The 18,401-nt window shown below is 41.0% G+C and overlaps 2 long non-coding RNA genes across 2 annotated transcripts in view; one reads left to right on the forward strand and one right to left on the reverse strand.

Moving 5' to 3' along the window:
* Window positions 1–5,165, forward strand: part of LOC108586943 — a 45,100-nt gene extending 39,935 nt beyond the window's left edge. The window contains exon 2 of the long non-coding RNA XR_002523462.2: window positions 4,914–5,165. This is a non-coding gene — a long non-coding RNA (uncharacterized LOC108586943). The remainder of the gene's footprint in view (window positions 1–4,913) is intronic.
* LOC110743818 overlaps window positions 1–18,401 on the reverse strand; it is a 102,924-nt gene that overhangs the window by 23,116 nt on the left and 61,407 nt on the right. The gene's annotated exons all lie outside the window — the stretch shown is intronic.

Here is an 18,401-nt window from a genome sequence, read left to right on the forward strand (position 1 = left end):
AGAAGAGATGTTGCTGCCTTGGGATGGGCTACACTCCCAGCGTTTCTCCAGGCAAAGCAAGTGGGTCCCATGGAGAAGATGGAGGCCATGTCTGAGCCAGTGCTGGACATCTTAGATCCTGAGCAAGATGGCAGCCTCCTTGGAGGGGGCGGGGTTCCAGGTTTACAGAGGTGAAGAAGGATCCCAAAGTATCAGGCAGAAGAGAAATATTTGCCCAAGTCAGTGAAACTACAGGAAAAAAAAAAAAGGCCCAGCGACGGGGCGAGGGAGCACGTCTCAGAGACTCAAGAAGCCAGGGAGAGAACCTGAGGGCGCATGCCTCATCATCCTGAGCGGAGACCGCTTTTCTTCTCTCGTCTCCGTACTTTCTGATCCTGAAGGGTAAGAAGCCACGATTAACAAGTTTGAGGAGAAAGGACGAATGTGCAAGGTGGAGAAAGAGAGGTCAAACACCACTTTCTCCTGGGCAGGCAGCCAGCCTGCTTGGGCCAGCGGTGAACATGGAGAGGTTGTGAGTGAGAACGGAAAAACGAAAAGTTTTATTTATTCCATTGGATAGAAGATAGGAATTTCCGAATCAAGCCTTCTTTGATTACTTGAAAGTATCCAGAAGAGTTATAAAACTTGCTCTAATCGGATCCAGGGACAAGACAAAGCCAGCCCTGTGGAATGAACTGGAAGGGCCCGTGGGGGAGAGAGAGCGGAAGCAGCTCCTTGGTCCTGTTTCACAAGTTATGCTGTGCGTCCTAGTGGTTACCTCATTATTCTCACAACAGCCCCAGGAGGTAACTATTATCCTGAGGAATAATAATAATCCTTCCACAGATGAGGTCATCAAAGCTCAGAAGGGTAAAGAGTTTGTGCCAAATCCCAGACTGAAAATAAGCAGAGGCTCACTCTGAACCCTGCTTTCTTGACTCTACTTGCTCCACCGGAGCACAGAGCGCCTTCATGTGGTCGGAAGGGGTAAGTGCACCAAAATCCACCAGGAACCCAAGGCATATTCTCAGAAGTCCTGAATTTCTCGTCAAGACCCTTGTGACTGACTTGAAGAGTGTTACTCTTCATCCTAGGCCCAGATGTGTTTAACTAGGCTATTTTGCGGTAAAATACAGAGCCATAGAATGGCCTTTTCTCCCTTTTCTTTTAGTACAAATATGTTTTACGGGACTTTGTTTGAGGGGGATGACTTTCTCTTGTGCTATCTTTCCTAGGAAAGGGTGTGCCATTAGTCATTTATTGTTTTATAATAAATATATTGACTTTATTGCTTTTGTGATCAGGCCATTCTAAGTGGAATTAACTAGAGGAGAACCAAGATGGTGAAGACAGAAATGGCTACAGTGGGTCATAGATCAGATTCCTTTGGGAGGCCTGAAGGCCCTACTGAGGCTCAATAAAAATGAATGATCTTTCTTTTTTCATGGGAACAGATTGTTTAACTGAGTATGACCATTGTCTGTGTGCTTAGGGGACTCATGATGAGGTTTGTGTGCCTTTTCCTGCAGGAAGGTTATGGCAGTCCCATGCTAAGTAGCACTTGTTTGCCTGGGTACTGTGCTTGCTGGCTTCTGTGGAATTTGTGAAGATCTGCCCCTTAACCCTTTATGCCTGAAGTTGCAATTTTTTGAATTTTTGCAATCAGACCTCGGCCATGACCTTGAGCATTAGGATATAAATAACTCCCACATACTTAGCATTCGGAACACTAGACATAAATGTTAATGACTTAAATGACGTAGAAACGTTTCTGCCCCAGCGGAGGAAATAAAAGGTACTCTTCCTTACATTGAATCTGTTTCCTGGTCATGCCCACTAAATTGGCTGTGGGGTGTGACACCCCTCTGTGTCATCCCCTATGTGTAAGTGATCAGTGTCAGTTTAGGAGGCCATGACTCCCCTTCAATCCTTTGGCCAAGGGCTGGAAGCAGGGGCTGGGAGAGCTAAATATTACATTGCACTATCTTGAATAGTATAACTAAAGGAAAAATAAAGCCAAAAACAAGATCTCTGACCTGTCTCCTTCTCACTCTCTCCATGTCCTGAGGCTTTCGTCTTGCCGAGATGACACAACTAAAATCAGTTGGGGAGACATCTCTGATTTTGGCATATCCTAAAACAAACCTTGTCACATCAAGGGCAACTGAAGAACAGGAATATGTTTAGCTCAGAAACAAACATAAACTTGGGAAGACATAAAAGGCCTGTTGGATGAAAGAAGAGTACACTTGTTCTCTGTGACCCCAGAGGACAGATCCAAGGAAGGGAGTTGAGGTCACATGTAAACACACTTGGGTTCAATACAATTGGACAACATTTTATCCCAGGGTATCTCATATCTAGAAGATACCGTGTTCTTTGCACAACACCACAAAATTTAATCAAATGGTTCTCTCCTTTTGCCTCTTTATGGAGAGCCTTTCTCCATGCTCTCCATAAAATAGGTTATGTTACTTCAAAAGGGGTCATAAAGGTTGTGCATGGATGGAATGGAATATTCTGCATGATGCTTTGGTGGGGGTCGGGGGTTAAAGTTTGGGCATCCTCCTTTCAGTGGGGTGCAGAAAAGCATAGTTTTTGAAATCGGGCTGCCGTTAGTTCCAGCCCTGTCTCTGATGTTCATAAACTGGGTGACCTTAAGCAAATTATTTAAAACATTTTAAGCCTTAATTTTTTTATTTGTAAAATGCAAAAATAAAAATTACCAGTATCACAGGATAGTTGTGAAAATTAAATGCTTATCATGGCCTGGCATCTGATAATAACAGACACATATATAAGAGGCAACCTCAAAAGACACTCTATATTTAATTCTTTCAAGTTTACTACCCTTAGAAATATGAATATAACTAAATGGTATGTTCTACAAAACAATGTAACATCAGAATTACAAATCCAAATCCTGAGTGTTTTTAAAGAAGGGGTTTGATCGTAGGCATTGACAATTTTGAATTTTTCTGATAATATTGTTTGTTCTTTCTCATTCATTTCTATGGCTACTAGCCTATGCTGGCAAACAAATGATAGTAGACCCTTCCAAATATAAGAAAAACCACTGGGAGAAAACTCAAATTTTATATATTTTTATATGTTAAATTCAGTGCCATTATTTTTGGACTCAAATTGGGACTGAACCCCCGTTTGGCTACTTAGTTAGCTTTATGACTTTGGGCAAATTATTCAGCCTCTTTAAACCTGTCTGCTCAACTATCATAAGAGAATTGTTGTGAGGATTAAATTTAATGAAACAATACATGGAAAAGCATAGTGGTAATATGTTCTCAAAAACTGATAGCTACTATATTTTTTTCCTACAATAACTTTATTCATGATTCAAATTTAGCTATTGAATATCTAGGTTTTGAGGCATAAGCATTTCTAAGGTGCAAAGTTGGAGGACCACTGTGTCAACAGTAATCACAACGGAGTTTTGGTGTGTATGAATTTCCTCTTGCTGCAGTAATGCATTACCACAAACTTAGTGATTAGGTGCAGATTTATTCTCCTGAAGTCCTGGAGGCTAGAAGTTTAAAATTGGTCTCACTGTACTAAATTCAAGACGTCGATAGGGATCATTCCTTCTGGAGGCTCTAGTTTCCTTGCCCTTGCTAACTTCTGGAGCCTGCACTCCTTGGCTTGTGACCCCATTCTCTCATCACACCAGCTTGTTGCTTCCATCATCATGTCTCTTATTTCTGTAGTTAAATCTCCCTCTCCCTCCCTGTTGTGAGAACACTTGTCTATATGCTTTGGCTGTGTCCCCACCCAAATCTCATCTTGAACTGTAGTTCCCATAATCTCCACGTGTCATGGGAGGGACTAGGTGGAGATAATTGAATCATTGAGATGGTTTCCCCCATCCTGTTCTCATGATAGTGAGTTCTCATGCGATCTGATGGTTTTATAAGGAGCTTCCTCTTTCACTGGGCACTCATTTCTCTCTCTTGCCACCATGTGAAGAAGGATATGTTTGCTTCCCTTTCCATCATGATTGTTTCCTGAGTCCTCCCCAGCCCTGTGGAACTGTGAGTTAATTAAACTTCTTTCCTTTATAAATTACCCAGTCTCGGGTATGTCCTTATATCAGCGTGAAACAGACTAATACACTTGTAATTCCATTTAGGCTCACATGTGTAATCCAGGCTATTCTCTGTCTCTAAAATTCTTAATTTAATTGCATTTACAAAGTGCCTTTTGCCATATGAGCAGCATTCACAGGTTCTGGAGATTAGGACATGAACTTTAGCAGGGCCCATTATTCACCCTACCACATAGCCCGGTTGTTCAAGCAAAGGCTGGGACCTTGTGTCAGCCGTGGTAGAGCGTAATTCCTGTATCAGCTATATGCTTAATAGCAATAACCTATGGACACTTAGAATCCATGATTGTAAATGGAAGACAATAGGAATATTGTACCACCTCAAAATGAAAATGCTGTACTTCCCTTTCTCTGTGACCTGCACTGTGATGTTTCATTTCAACTAGGCAAATATTTTTATCTATAAATGCATTTTTTTTTCACAGCGTCTCACTGTGTCACCTAGGCTGGAGTGCAGTTGTGCAATCTCGGCTCACTGCAACCCCTGCCTCCCAGGTTCAAGCAATTCTCCTGCCTCAGCCTCCTGAGTAGCTGGGACTACACCATGCCTGGCTATAAATGCATTTTCTTAGGATTATGTTTCATACACTTTGTACTAGTCCAGAGGTTAATTGAACCCCTCTCTCAGTACAATTATTTTGACACCCCCTCTTCTGGCATCCCCTTTTTTGCAATCTCTTGCCCCAACCTGGCAGAGCCATCACATTTATATAATATTTTTATGCCAGCACTGTTCTAAACAGTATATATGTGTATATATTTATACTCATTTAATATTCAAATATTCTAGTATGAATGTATCTTTATTTTGCAGATGAGGAAGCCGAGGCACTGAGAGGAGAAGTAACAAGCTCAAGGTCTCAAGTGAGTGTTCAAAGTATGTCTGTCTCCAGAGCACATAGTTTTAACCACTACACTATACTGTATCTCTTCAAGAAGTCCTTAATAAGTGCTATTTATTATTATTTTTATAAAGCTCAGAAATAAATGTTTTGGAGCCCACCTCCTGCAGTTCTGCCCCTGTCTCCCCTTCATGTTTCTTAAAAAAAAAAAAAAAAAAAAAAAAGAAAAGAAAAAGAAAAATATAAGAAGAGGAAAGAAAGGACAAAGAAAGCAAGAGAAGTTCATGTCGACTTGGTACAGAAGTCATATCCCATGGGTGAGCAACACATGTGTGAATGATTCCACAAGTAAGCAATTAGCAGATTTTGTAGTCTAGCATTTAAGCCAGTGCCAAGCAGATGTTGATAGAGATATTTCAGAGAAACATCATAAAATGATGATTAAGCTAAAAGGAATTTGAATGGTAAAAATTTAGAGTCTTAAATTTATAGATTTATGACTACTCTGTGCATTTATGTAAAAATTCAGTCTTAAATCTGTAGCTTTGCAGCAAATTTGTAAAGGCAGGGAGAGGGTAGAGTGGTAAGAGGTGATTATGCCTGGGTAATTAGAGACAGTGGGCTTTCCACTGGCAGAACCTCTGCTCTGCTCAGAGAGTGTTGGAAATACAAGATGGTAGGCTACCTGGTGGTTATGAGTCCAGGTTCTGAGGCAAGACAGTCTGTGTTCAAATTCTGATGCCACAACTTACTGACTATATGACCTTGGCCTAGTTTACTTAACCTTTTTTGTGCCTTAGTTTTCTCAGGAGAAAATGGGCATAATAATATTTTCTTGGTAGGGCTGTGTTAAATGGGATCATTATGCCTCTCATGTAAGTACTCAGTATATGTTAATAGTTATAATTATCATCTTATCATATCTAATATGCTTCGGAGATTACTACATACTTGAGAAGGAGCTTTTCTTCAGATAGATATTATAGAGATGCACTCATTGTTTGAGGGAGAAAAAGAGACAGATAATGATCTGCTTACGCCAGCTCAGGCTGTTATAATAAAATACCAAAGACTGGGTGGCTTAAAAACCAGACATTTATTTCTCAAAATTCTGGAGCCTGGGAATTCCATCAAGGCACCAGCAGATTTAGCTCCTGGTGAGGTCTCTTTTTCAGGCTTGTAGATTGTAGACAGCTACCTGCTTGCTATGGTCTCACATGGCAGGTGGAGAGAGAGAAAGCTCTCACCTTTCTTCCTCTACTCTTTATAAGGACACTAATCCCATTATAAGGGCCCCACCATCATGAGCTCATAGAACCTTAATTACCTCCCAAAGGCTGTACCTCAGAATACCATCATACTGGTGGTTAGGGCTTCAACATATGAATTTGAAGGAGACATAACCATTCAGTCCATAACATTAGCAAACAGAAAAATTGAGAAAGTGTTTCAGATTGTGATACATGCTATGAAGAGAATGTTTCATAAGAATGAGGTTGTGTGTACCTGGGATTGGGGTGAGGCATCAAAATATATTCCAGTTGGGTGGTCAGGTTGGACCTCTCTGGGCTGGGATCTAAGTGAGAGCAGAGATCAGGGAGGAGTGTTTAAGCGAGTGGGAGCAGGGAGGGCAAAGACGCGGAGATGGGAAAGAGCTTGAGGTGTTGGAGAAATAACAGTATAAAAAGCCCAATGATGTTAAAGGAAATACAGGAAAAAGTGAGTGGTAGGAGAAGTGGGCAGGGGCCAGGGTGAGAATGAAGGGGAGGAGATTTTCATTCTAAGTGCAGTGGGAAGCCATTGGAGGACTTTAAGCAAGGAGAAGACATGCCCTGATTAGTGTTTAAAACTTGACATTATTATGCTTTCTTTTTTTTTTTTGAGACAGAGTCTCGCTCTGTCGCCCAGGCGCACTGCAAGCTCCGCCTCCCAGGTTCACGCCATTCTCCTGCTTCAGCCTCCCAAGTAGCTGGGACTACAGGCGCCCACCTCCACGCCCGGCTAATGTTTTGCATTTTTAGTAGAGACAGGGTTTCACCGTGTTAGCCAGGATGGTCTTGATCTCCTGACCTCGTGATCCGCCTGCCTTGGCCTCCCAAAGTGTTGGGATTACAGGCGTGAGCCACCGTGCCTGGCCTGACATTATTATGCTTTCTATGTACTGTCAGTTAGTATTGGCATTATTACTCTGGATTTATTAATACTATTTAAAAATAGTCTTTTTAAACTAAGTACTCATGGATTTACTAATATTATTTTAATAATATTTATAACTCTGGGATTTATTAGAAGCTTACTGTATGCCAGACATGTGCTAATTACTCTGTGCACATGTGATAGGAGGTAAACTGAAAATTTCAACAGCAGTACCAGAATACTGTAGATATGAAATCCTAAAGGAGATCCCAGAACAAATGGAAGATTTTCAAAGGAACAGGGGTTACAAGGCATGAAAAGCCACAAAGAGGATATAAAATAATAGAAAGAATGGATTTGTGAAAAGGATTTCTTTGTGAAGAGCCACTGCCAAATTCCTTCCCCTCCTCTCCTCCAATGAGGGACATCAGTGACACTACTTGGAGGGTGCTGTGTGCTGGCATTTTGAGGGCACATTAAGATTGGGCCTGAAAAGGAAGAGTGGGAAGGAGAGTAGTGAGGGAGGAGGAAGTGGGGAAACAGGTCAGAGTGTATTAACGTTGAGTTAGAAGTGTGTATTGTGGCTGGAATGTTGTGTCTGGGGTCATTTTGAAAGGGCTCTGCCCAAGAGGATCTTCTAGAAAAATCAGATTCCCTATGGAATGGATCCTGGCTTGGGGAAGGGAGAAGATTTGAAGTCAAGTCATATGTGATTATTTGCTGGAACTGGTCCTTTACATTTCTGAGTTGAGGCTGCATTTGAGGTGTGACTGGAGGACTTTTTATTATCTGAGGCCCTTAAGTTGTGAGCCATACAGCCATACAGCCAGACAGGACTTCTACCAAGTGCAAAGTAAAAATTTCTCCCACTGAATCGATTTTAAAGTGAAGCATTGAATTTTGGTTATAAATCCTGAGTCACTCTTGTTCCAACATTGCCACTTATATATAGTATTTTATTTAATCCTCTATGAAGTGGGTACTATTCTTAACCTCATTGTAAGGATGAAGAAGCTAAGGCTTAGAGAGTTGACACTAATCAGCATGAGGTCACAAGGCTTGTAGGGAATAGAAGTGGGTTTGGACCCAGAACTTCTCCTAGCCACTGTGTTATGCTGCTAAAGAAGCAGTGAAGGACCCCACCATTGGTCAGGCTGATGGTGGAAATAGCTCGTGGATGGTAGACTTTGATTTTTGTAAAAAAGAAGGATGTCACTCAATGTATCAAGCCCAATTCCTAATTTCTCAATATAGAACAAGTTGAAAATATCCCCAGAATGAAGTTGAACTTCAGCTTTGTGGTTCATAGCATTGTCTCTGGCATATTTCAGGAGTGGAGATCTGGGTCTTCATGGAGACAGGGCACCCATAGATGCTGATCTCTTCCTCCCTTCCTGTGACCTTCTTTCCCCCACTGGTGGAGGTAGCTTCAGAGAGGACCCAGAATCGTCAGTTCAGTTCAGTCCTGTGGGCTGTGATTTTTCTCCAAGGCCTTCATCTTATGTCCAATTTGCTGAGCTTTGTAGGGCTGGGGCAGTTCTTAAGGCTGCGGAGCTATGCTGGAGAGGTGAGGAATTATATTTTCAGAGGGCCTCTCAGGTACCCCTGAAACACAGCCTCTCAATCTCTCCTGCCTCCTGCTGTGTTACCTTTCTTGGGGAGCATCCTGAAACCAGTTTCATTTGTGTGTGCCACCATCTCAGTCTAAAGCCATTGTTAAACACCCATTGTTAGGATCACGACTATTAGATAAATAAAATACTCCTGTATATTCAAGCATGGCCTTTACAGCATTATATTAAAACAATAAATCAAGTATCACAGACTCAGCGTTTGAGCCAGCTTTTATTGCGTTATTCCATTCTCTCCATGATCCAGCTTTAAAACCCCTCCTCCTGCATTTATGATTTTGAAACATTACATCAGTTACGTCCCCACAGCACTTTAATCTAATTCAACACTTTAAGGGGTAGGTAAGTGTTTAGGACACTGGGCCAGGCTCTGATCATTTTATGAAACCGTTGTTTTATAGAAGAACATTACCTTTATTACCAGATTCTATGGTGTGTTTGGTGGGGGACAATCTGGTTACAATTACAAATACTGTTTTTTAAGAGCTGCAGTAGAAAGCTCAGTCATTTGAAGATGAGGTACGGCTTCCTCAATTGGTCGTAGCATATTGGTACAAGATGTCAAGAGGAAGCACATCTATGCCTCGGCCTGGTGCTTCCCCTTCAGAATTTTATGTTGACTATTGGTGCAGGTGGTTCCAATGGAAAAACTTGATGTGTGCTCTGAAGTGATGTTACTCATCCATTGCATAACCATCACCTATATCAAAGGAGAGCCTTTACGTACTGGCTAATACAGTGTGTTAAATTCACCCCAAACGAACTGGATGCCATTAAACCTTTAGAGCAATGGGACCGTTCTTACAAGATGGAAGGTCAGACTTCTGGAAGAGCAGTTCCCTTCTGCAGTGCTGCTTCTCTGTCTCACAAGGAAGAAATGCGTATTTGTCTCCATCAATCCTCAAGCACTTGCCAAAATCCAGGTGTGTAGTTCCTCCATATCCATTTCTTTTATTTGACTTGCATTGGGGGGATAGGACATGGCTAAAACTATTTTTAAGCAATAACTCAAACTATGTCAATAGGATACTGTTTCAAATTCAGGTGGCCTGCCTTTCATATACTGTAAGCCTCTGGGAAGCCAATACCATGTCAAAGAAGTATAAAATTATTTACTGGGTCCATCGTGCATTTTTGAGGAAGTCTGTGGCATTTGCTCATTGCATTCTTTGAAGGCATCACACAAGTAGGTGCCATAAATATATCAAACAAATTTCTGCACAATCAACCATCCAGCATTTGAGAGTGTGCAGGAAACTTCCCTCTTGGGAGGTCCTTTGCCAGATGATTATTTTGGTTATGATGTCAGAAATAGGTGGGCAGGCGTGTCTTCCCGGTAATCAGCAGAGGCTCAAGTATACATGGTCGTTAACGTTCTTAGCTCTCTTGCTGGAAGTCTTTTAGTGTTACATGGTACTGAGTTGCTAGGGCTCTTTAGCAATCCCCTGTGGAGTGAAGGAGCATCAGTTAAAGTAGAGAGGTGGGTGCCAAGAAAGAAAATTGTGAAGAACTGAGCCTTGGCTGCCAGCATTAACAGGGATCTCCAAGATCCCTCTGTCCTCTGCCTGGGAGAACATATGCATCTTTCTCCCTGCTCCTTGTGCAGAAAGCCCCCTGAGGTGCTCTGGCCTTTCTGAGTCATCATGGCTGGGGCTAAGCTAAGCAGAGCTGAATCCATGGGCATGTAGTCTAAATAGTCATTTTTCTCCTCTCTGTTAAAACTGGAAGTGCATGTGTTAAATTTCTTATGATAAAGCTGTGTCTATATGGGAAATAAATTATTTATTTTCTTTTTGATATCTAGACCTATAGTCATTGTTTCAAACTATCTCAACTCTATAGCCAACCTACTTTCTTTTTCTCATATTTAGAAGCCAGCGTTTACAGAGTGCCTACTATGTGGTGGCCACTGTGCTCAGTGACTTGTTTATATTACTTCTAGTTATGTGTTCGAGGCATGTGGAATTAGTTATCCCTATTTTACAAGTGAGGAAACTGAGGCTCCAGTTTGCTTAAGAAACCTTGTCTGGGCTGGGCATGGTAGCTCATGTCTGTAATCCCAGCATTTTGGGAGGCTGAGGTGGGTGGATCACCTGAGGTCAGGAGTTCAAGACCAGCCTGGCCAACATGGCAAAACCCCGTCTCTACTTAAAAAAAAAATTAGCCAGGTGTGGTGGCAGGCACCTGTAATCCCAGCTACTTGGGAGGCTGAGGCAGGAGAATTGCTTGAACCTGGGAGGCGGAGGTTTCAGTGAGCAGAGATCACGCCACTGCACTCCAGCCTGGGCAACAGAGCGAGACTTCATCTCAGAAAAGAAAGAAAGAAAGAAACCTGTAGTGCTAAGCGCCAAAGCAAGTGCTGGAAACCAAGCTTTCCTGGCCTCCAAACCCACTTATTAAGGCTTATTAAGGCTTCTGCTCCTCACCTCAGAGGGACCCAGGAAATACTTGCTCCTGAATTTTGGGACCTTTCTGAACACATATAAATGTCTGGTCCCTGTGTTCAAAGGTGTTCAGCTTTGATCCCTATCCAGAGGTGGAATCACCACAGAGCGTCTCAAGCCACACCCTCCGTTTTTCCACATCCTTCTCTTAGCAACTGGAATCCCAGGTTCTCGGCCAACACAAGTTATGGGGAGGATGTAAGGTGAATCATCAAATAATGTGGCTACAGGCAAAAAGGATGAAGAATGGGTACGCTGAAATTGAGATGCGCTTAATCACCTACAGAGATTATGTTACATTCTATTTATTTGGAGGTTTATTTATTTATTTATTTATTTTCGAGACAGAGTTTCATTCTGTCACCCAGACTGGAGTGCAGTGGTGTGACCTTGACTCACTGCAACCTTGACTTCCAGGGCTAAAGTGATCCTCCCACCTCAGCTTCCTGAATAGCTGAGACTACAGGCATGTGCCACCATGCCCAGCTAATTTTTGCATTTTTTGTAGACACCGGTTTCACCATGTTGCCCACCATGTCCTGGGCTGGAGTGGTCCACTCGCTTTGGCCTCCCAAAGTGCTGGGATTACAGGTGTGAGCCACCGTGCCCGGCTAATTTGAAGCTTTTTAAGAAACAGAATCTTAAGTGGAAGATGAGTGGCCGTCAAAGAGAAGCAGTAAGCATGGTGACATGTCAAAGAGAAGCAGCAGTAAGACTGGGCAGATCCCCTATGTAAAATGCACTAGAAGATTTCAAAAATTTTTTATTTGACTATCTCTCTGATGATAAAAAAGGGAGACCTCAAAACTACACATGAACAAAGTCATGTTTGTGGAAGAACTTTGGAATTTTAGTAACGAATTAGAAGGAGACTCCATCAATCTAGTTTTATTGTTGGAATAGCTCTTCACTCCCCAGTTGATAAACCTACCTAAGGTGTCCTGTCTCTCTGGGGCCCATCAGGAAACAGGACTGCACTTGAATCGACCTGCAAATTGTTCCTCAGCTTGGCCTTGTATGAGACTCAGAGTCTGATCCGGCAGGCATTTATTCAGGGCCTGTGCTAGGCATTCGCTTATGTGTTCTTCTGAAATATTCCTCCTTTCCAGGCTTCTATTGACCACACTAAAAGCAGCATCTCTCACTGTGGAAGACAAGGGACATTTTCTAACCTCTTCTCTGGAATTACATTAATGGAAAGTATTGTGTCTTAAAAAGTAAAACAAAAACAAAACCCAAAGCCTTGTGAAATTGTTAGACAAACACTGCTGTTTTGAATAACTACTTAGAAGAACCATAATAATTTGGCCATCATTAATGTAGAATCTACTCCAAGCCAGACTTGGGCTTGATAAATTACATTCATTAATAACAAACGCTAGACTGCGTGAGCCAGGCTTGACCTCCCCCAAGAACACATTATTTAAAAATTCATTTGGCGTCTATTTCCATATCAATAATCAATGTGCTATTTACTGATCATTTAAATCTGATTATTAAAGCAGATTCAGAAAGAAGGGCATTGGCTTGCTAATTGGCAGTGATTCTGTTTTAGCTAAAACATGTAACAGTACTTAAAAATCTAGTATATCTTTGAATATCTAACAATTCAGGATTCTAAAAAAATGACTGATCTTGGGCAGAAGTAATTTAGCTAATGAGATTTTTCTGTATTTTACTGTTGACAGCTTTCTTTTCAAACGCTTGAATTTTACATTTGGGAATTTTATTCTGAGAAATAAAAACAGATTAAATAGGGGCTTTTGAAAATATTAACAAATGGCTACTCTATGAGAGTTTAGTAAGGAGAGGTGAAGTTGCTTTGAGGTTCATTTCTTCACCTTGGCTGGTATCACAGGTGTGATGATTAATTTTACGTGTCCAACTTGGGTGGGCCACGGTGCCCAGCTATCTGGTTTAACATTATTCTGGGTGTTCCTATGAAGGTGTTATTGTGGGTGAGATTAACGTTTAAATTGGTGGACTTTGAGTAAAGCAGATTACCCTCCATCATGTGAGTGGACCTCATCATCCCATCAATTGAGGGGCTTGATAGAACGAATACTGAAGACTTGGCTCCGCTGTGCAGGAAGGAATTCTGCCAGTAGGCTGCTTTTGGACTCAAACTGCAACGCTTCCTGGGTCTCCAGTCTGCTAGCCTACCCTGCAGATTTTGAACTTGTACCCCTACAATTGTGTGGGTCAATTCCTTAAAACAAATTTCTCTCTCCTTCCATATATCCTGTTGGTTCTACTTGTCTGGAGAACCCTGACTAATACAACAGGCTTCTCAGAATATTAACTGTTTGAGGAAGTACCTAGCACTGTGCTTGGCACATTTTAGAAAACGATTGTTTAAAGCTTTGGAAGTGCAGTGAGTTGGCCAGCTTTCAGGTCTGATGCAGAATGATATTTAATGTAGTTTATTCATCTTTATTATCAGTTTGATGTTTCATAGAATTTAGCACTATGGTAATGGTTACTAAACATATGCAAAAATTTTGTAGAATACCTGGACAAGAGAGGGCAAAACAGACCAATGGCATAAAATCAGACAGAAAATAAACTTCTATTTTTTGGCAGGCTTCCATTCACAGAAACGGTTTTAAGCGGTTTCTAAATGTTAGGCTTAAACTAGCACATATGAAAAGTGGAAGAGAATAACCTATTGAATTTAAATAGGAGAAAATGTTAATTTCTTATGTGTTTAAAGGAACTTTGAAGTGTTTAAACAAGCACAATTGGCCCCTGCTGTATAGTTCAGATAATAAGGGAAGTGCTGGTTTCTGCAAAAAAAACTGATAAAATGTGTGATATTCATTCTATGAAATAATATTTTTTCCTGCAAAAAAGTGATGTATATATGGGAAAAGACAGACAATTTGAAGAGATCAAGAATCACTTTTAAAAGATGATTATTTTCAACTTTTGAAGTATTTTCTTTCAGTGTTTTATTCTGTGCCTTTTCTTAGCATTTGGTTTTTACATAATTGTATTACGTTGTAATACACAAAGTAATTTGTAATAATTCTTTTTTCCTCTTTATGTAAAGTGAGGATTTATTTAAAATGTATGAAATGTGACCAAATTGTCAAAGGAGAGGAGCTAACTTTCTTGGAAATCAGGGGAAAATGCTGTAAAAACTTAAAAAGAAAATCTGTTATTACTGCTAAAACATTCTTTCCTTCCTGATTGGATGCTTGTGTCTCTGTGAATGTGTCTGGATTGTGAAATCATCACAGTGTTTCAAAGGTGAGCCTTCTAGGCTAATGGTCACGTTCTGGAGCCAGACAGCCTGGTTCAAATCCCGGCTCTGCTTTCTGCTCACCCATGGAGTAAACTTGGGCAAGTTCCCTTATCTGTAAAGAGGGATTGATAAGCCTTCTTCTCTCTTAGGACTATTGTAAGGATAACCCAGAAAATGGAAAAAAAAAAAAACCACTTAGAACAGTGCTTAGCACATCATAAGCCCTCAATCAATGATAGCAATTTCTGGAGGACATGAGACTGCTTCTAAAATCACATCATTAATATAACTTGTAATGACAATAATAAGCCCCTAGTTAGTGAGTGCTATGTATTAAGTGCTTTATATACAATTTTATGAATACATTTTTCTTGCAAGAGTTCCGTGCTACTTCCACCCCCATTTTGTAGATGAGAAAAATGGGGCTTGGGAAAGTTACATAGTTTCCCGAAGTCTCCCAGTGGGTAAGTGGGAAGATAAGTTCCTAGTTGTTCAGGACCTTCTTGTGTCCTTTAAACCAAGTACAAACCATGTGCCTCCTGTCTCAGCCATGTAGGTTGTGGGAGCAGCTGCAACTGGAGAAGGATGTGGATACGAGGAGGAAAGGGGGGATTTTAAAGAAGTTTGCCGTGGTCTACAGGGGGTCTGGAAATGCACACAAAGAACAGGACTTATTCTGAAATATCTTTTAGTGGCTACACTTATTCTTTAGCCGCCCTACACTGAAACGACACTGTGAGCTACAGATTTTTGATCATTGTGTTCAACATCTTTATCGTTAAAAATAAAAAAAAAAAAAAAACAAAAAGGAGAATGTGTGTTCTCCATGAGGAATTGCAGTAAAGGATGACACATATTTTCCCTCTTCAATTTTCTCCAGGAAATAAGTCATTGTATCTGAGAATGGTAGCCCGAGAATACAAGTCTATTTTTATGTATGATTATGTCATCTGCAAACAGCTTTTGAAAGAAACACCCAGGGTAATTTATCAAGGAAACAGCTTTTGACTCTATCCTTTTCCCTGGGGTTTATGAAACTTCAGCAGGTGGCATTTTGGTATTTAGCATGACAAGCTTGTGAAATTGCAACAGCTAGCAAATGGAGGAGCAAGTTGATTTTGCTTCTTCATAGATGAAAGAAGTTATTTCTTAGGGTTTTTGAATGTCCTAGGTCCTGGGGTAGGTGCTTTCACTTACATCCAGTTTCACACACGTGTAATTTAATTGTCACAGCATTCATTTATTCATGTATTCATTCAGCTAATATTTATCACATGCCTACCAATAAGCAGACAGTAGGTAAAGTGCTGGGTTTTCAAGGTGAGCACACAGAGCTGGTGAGGAAAACAGGCACATGGGTATCTACTTAAATGTGTCATCCTGTAAATGTATTGGGTGTTTGACAACAAATAGGAGCACCTCACCTTATAGTAATGACCGCTCCCTTAAGATATTATAGTTGAAAAAATTGGGGCTTAGTGTCATTAAAATGATTGTGCTAACTAGTAATGAGTAGTGAGGGCGGGATCCACTGCCATTGGTGTGATTTCACATCATCTCTCAGAGGGTCCCCAAGGAGTCATTGAAAATGCTGTGTTTTCTAACTCTCTTCCTTGTGCTCACAAACATCGTGCCTCTTCTCCCCCTGTTTCTGAAGTGTGATCACGTCTCTTTTATCTTGTGCGTTCTCCTCTCTAGTTCTGCGATCCTACTTCTCTCTTCTCCTAATTTCATCTTTGGGTCTGAAGATACAATAATGATAATCGAAGTAGCATAAAAAACCCTAAACACAGAACAAAGAGAGAGGAACCCCTTTTGATTGATCTTCAGCTACTCTTACCTGCCTGTAAACTCCAGCAGTGGAAAAACTTGGCTTCTAAACCTCCTTCCATTAGGTTTTATGGCAGAAGCCATAGTGGTTCACTGTTAACAATATTCCCTACTCATTTAGGTGGTGTGATAAGGGGATACAGAGCAGGGGGTCTTCAGATTTTTCTGTAATGAGCCAGTAACAAATATATTAGGCTTTATGGATCTTATGGCCTCTGTCATAACTATTCTATTCTGAGGTTGCATCCCAAAAGCCACCAGAGACAATTCCTGAACAGAGGGGTGTGGCTATGTACCAATAAAACTTTATTTATGAATGTTAAAATTGGAATCTTATATAATTTTCACAAGTCATGAAATATTGTTTTGGCTTTTTTTTTTTTTTTTGGCTTTTTCAACCATTGTTCAAATAGAAAAGCCATTCTTAGCTCATGGGCCATACAAACCCAGTTGGTGGGCTGAATCTGGTCTGTGGACCATAGTTTCCCAACTGATACGGTTTGGCTCTGTCCCCACCAAATCTTATCTTTAATTGTAGCTCCCATAATTCCCACATGTCATGGGAGGGTCCTGGTGGGAGGTAATTGAATCATGCGGGCAGGTGTTTCCTGTGCTATTCTCGTGATAGTGAATAAGTCTCACGAGATCCAATGGTTTTATAAATGGGAGTTCCCCTGCACAGGCTCTCTTGCCTGCCACCAAGCAAGACGTGCCTTAACTTTTTCTTTGCTTTCTGCCATGACTGTGAGGCCTCCCCATGTGAAACTGTGTGTCCATTAAACCACTTTCCCTTATAAATTACCCAGTCTCTGGTATGTCTTTATTAACAGCATGAGGACAGACTAATATACAAACCCATCCTAAGGAGCTCTGTGAGTATTACCCCCGGGTCAGGACCTATCCCACAAATATCCCTGTATTTGAATGCAGGACCTAAACCTGCATTCACATCCCAGTTTTACAAGTTACTGGCTGAATAACCCTGGGTAACTTCTTCAGCTCCTCTGAGGCTGAGTTTTATGTTGGTCCTGGTTTGTGAGTGTGCCTGGCCCTTTCCTGCTGTAGGTCTTCACACGTGTCCTTGTGATAGCTTCTGTTTGAAATACACTTTCCTCAGGACTTTGTGTTACAGTATCTTTTCATGAATCAAATCTCTCTCTGCCTAAAGTGGCCATCCTCTACCTCAGTCACTCACTATCCTATTGCCTTCTTCTATTCCCCTCTTAGCATTAATTAACTCTGAGACTGTCTTATTCATTTACTTGTTTATTCATTTATTGTCTGGCTCTCCTGCTAGAATAATCTTCATGGAAGTGAAAAGGTTGTTTAAAAACCTTATGTACTGTTGTATCCCTAGGGCATAGAACAGTATCCAGCACATAGTAAATGCTCAATAAATTTTGTGAACAAATGAGTTAAAGTGTAAGAATGAATGGTTTCTCTATTATGGGATTTATTCATTACAGGATTTTGGTGACTATTAAATGAAATGATACATATGCTAGGTACAAAGATAAAAACTTAAGAAAGGTGATTTTTGTTACAAATACACATTAGGAAAGGTGGATGCATAAATAATAAAATAATAAATAGGATATATTAAGTTATGCCATCATGAGAATAGCAGAGTCTTAGTGATCTTAGAATTGGAAAAATATGGAGAGGTGAGTTATTAAGATAGATTCTTTTGCTTTGGTTCATACTCACTTTTTGCATATAAAAAATCTAGGGGCTGGGCACGGCAGCTCACGCCTGTAATCCCAACACTTTGGGAGGCTGAGGTGGGTGAACTGCTGGAGGCCAGGGGTTCCAGACCAGCCTGGTCAACATGGCAAAACCCCATCTCTACTAAAAATACAAAAAATAGCCAGGCTTGATGGTGCATGCCTGTTGTTCCAGCTACTTGGGAAGCTGAGGAATAAGAATCACTTGAACCCAAGAGGCAGAGATTGCGGTGAGCCAAGATTGTGCCATTTCACTCGAGCCTGGGCAACAGAGCAAGACTGTGTCTGAAAGAAGAAGAAGAAAGAAGGAAGAAGGAAGAAAGAAAAAGGAAGAAGGAAGAAGAAGAGGAGGAAGAAGAAGAAAAACAGAAGGAGAAGAAACTAGGTTCTAAGACAGGTTGAGCTATTTATTTGAGGACACAAACTTTTAAGAGCATTGTCACATGCT

This window comes from Papio anubis, chromosome 7 (genome assembly GCF_008728515.1).
Source record: "Papio anubis isolate 15944 chromosome 7, Panubis1.0, whole genome shotgun sequence".
NCBI classification, from domain to species: Eukaryota; Metazoa; Chordata; class Mammalia; order Primates; family Cercopithecidae; genus Papio; species Papio anubis.